Here is a 2500-nt window from a genome sequence, read left to right on the forward strand (position 1 = left end):
CGACAAAGTGACGCGAAGCGGAAGCCTATCATGGCGTAAAAATGTCGACAAAATTTTTCGACATTTGAATAATGGGGTTTGACAAGGTTTGAAAAATTCAATACAAATGGTAGGCTTGAATGTCGACAAAGTGACGCGAAGCGGAAGCCTACCACGGCGTAAAAATGTCGACAGATTTTTTCGGACCTTGTCCTGCCATGGGCTGCGCGCAGCATGCCGGCAGCCTGTGCGCAGCGTGCGCACAGCATGTCGGCAGCGTGCGCACAGCATGCCGGCAGCGTGCGCGCACCATGCCGGCAGCCTGTCGACAGAATTTTTCGAAACTTGTCCTGCCATGCGCGCGCGCAGCTTGCTTGCAGCGTGCTGATTCTGTCGACAGTGAGGCTAGCGAAAGTTGTCCTGCCATGGCGTGCGCGCAGCCTGTGCGCGCAGCTTGCGCATCTGTCGACAGTGAGGCTAGCGAAACTTGTCCTGCCATGGCATGCGCGGCGCCTGCGCGCAGCCTGCGCGCAGCATGCGCACAACATGCGCGCAGGCTGTGCGCAGCGTGCGCGGAGCTTGCGTGCAGCTTGCGCATCTGTCGACAGTGAGGCTAGCGAAACTTGTCCTGCCATGGCATGCGCGCAGCGTGCGCGCAGTCTGTGCGCAGCATGCGCGCAGCCTGTGCGCAGCGTGCGCGCAGCTTGCGCATCTGTCGACAGTGAGGCTAGCGAAACTTGTCCTGCCATGGCATGCGCGCAGGCTGCGCGCAGCATGCGCGCAGCCTGCGCGCAGCATGTGCGCAGCATGCCGGCAGCATGGTTCCAGGTTTTTTCAAATGTCGACAGAATTTTTCAAATCTTGTCAAACCCCGTTTTTATTGAAATTTCCTCGCACAATAAGCTCCCCATAAGTAGTCTATGATTTTTAGGACCTTCTCCAACTTACAAAACTAAAAAATTCCTCCCGGATTTGTTTTAATGATTTTTTCAATTTTACGACTTCTAAAAATAATAAAAAATACTTCCCGACTTCAAAAATTTATGAAACTTTTTCCCATCATAGATTGCATGTTTCTTAGTATCCCTGCAAAAAATCACGTCCAAATACCTTGTATTGAATTATTTAGAGCCCATTATGACTCCTCGCGCATAGGTGATGTCTCTTCCTGTCAAAGGGCTAAATGCATAAAATGCTATATAGGGGGGTGTGTGTTGCCTGCATATGCATGGCAGCCCATGCCTTCCTAGCTGCAGCCCCCTTCCCCCACGCCACACCCATGTCATGTTGCCTCGATATGTTGCCTCGGTATTATGGGTTTGGTGTCGGGGTCGGGGGGCTGCCACCCATGGCGGTGGTGGCCGGAATCCGGCCGCCGCCACCATGCCGCCGCCATGGGTGAGGGAGGAAAAAAAAGGCGTGGAAAGTTGCGAAATGGGGTTGTCTAGGCTTTTTTTTGGCATGGGAGAGCATGGAGTGCTAGGAACTCCTTCTCAAATGCACGGGCATGTCGACCACAACCTCATTTCGCAACAACAACCACCCGTGTGGGGTGGCGGTGGGTGGATAGTCGCGGATTGGGGCTTGCCAAGCCAATGTTTTCAAAAAATTTCATCAAAATTAAAAACAAATGTTTTGTTGCCTTCGGATTTGTGGGCGAGCGGCGAGTCGGAGTGGAGCCGGTAAAGTTTAACCTCGGTGTGCACGGTTGTTTTTAGAAACTCAATCCAATGCCGGGGACGTTGAAAGTGACGCTCTTATGAGTTGCAAACCCGCAAGATTTAAAGAACCTTTTCAAAACAATTTCAAACCAACAAGATTTAAAAACAGAAATTTTCATCAAAATGAAAAACAAATGTTTTGTTGCCTTCGGACTAGTGGGCGAGCGGCGAGTCGGAGTGGAGCCCGTAAAGTTTAACCTCGGTGTGCACGGTTGTTTTTAGAAACTCAATCCAATGCCGGGGACGTTGAAAGTGACGCTCTTATGAGTTGCAAACCCACTAGATTTAAAGAACCTTTTCAAAACAATTTCAAACCAACAAAATTAAAAACAAATGTTTCGTTGCAAACAAATTGTGGGCGAGCGGCGAGTCGGAGTGGAGCCGGTAAAGTTTAACCTCGGTGTGCACGGTTGTTTTTAGAAACTCAATCCAATACCGGGGACGTTGAAAGTGACGCTCTTATGAGTTGCAAACCCACAAGATTTTAAAAACTTTTTGAAAATGTTTCTTCTAAATGACACATTTTGATCCTTGGCAAGTGCTCAATCCGTAACTATCCAATCACCGCCACACCACACCGGTCGGGAGTGTGTGAATGGTGTGCTTCCCGGGGTTGGCATAGATAATCTTTCGCATCGACAATCTTTTGCATGCGAGGGAATGTCTATGCCAACCCCGGGAAGCACACCATTCACCCACTAGTTGTGGGCGACGATGGGTTGGCTTCAAATGAATTTTTGCTTGGGGTTGTCCTCGGTATGCTTTTGTGTTGGGAGTACGGCCACCAAACCTTCTCAATG

Source organism: Prunus avium, unplaced genomic scaffold (assembly GCF_965620075.1).
Source record: "Prunus avium unplaced genomic scaffold, drPruAviu1.hap1.1 HAP1_SCAFFOLD_37, whole genome shotgun sequence".
NCBI classification, from domain to species: domain Eukaryota; kingdom Viridiplantae; phylum Streptophyta; class Magnoliopsida; order Rosales; family Rosaceae; genus Prunus; species Prunus avium.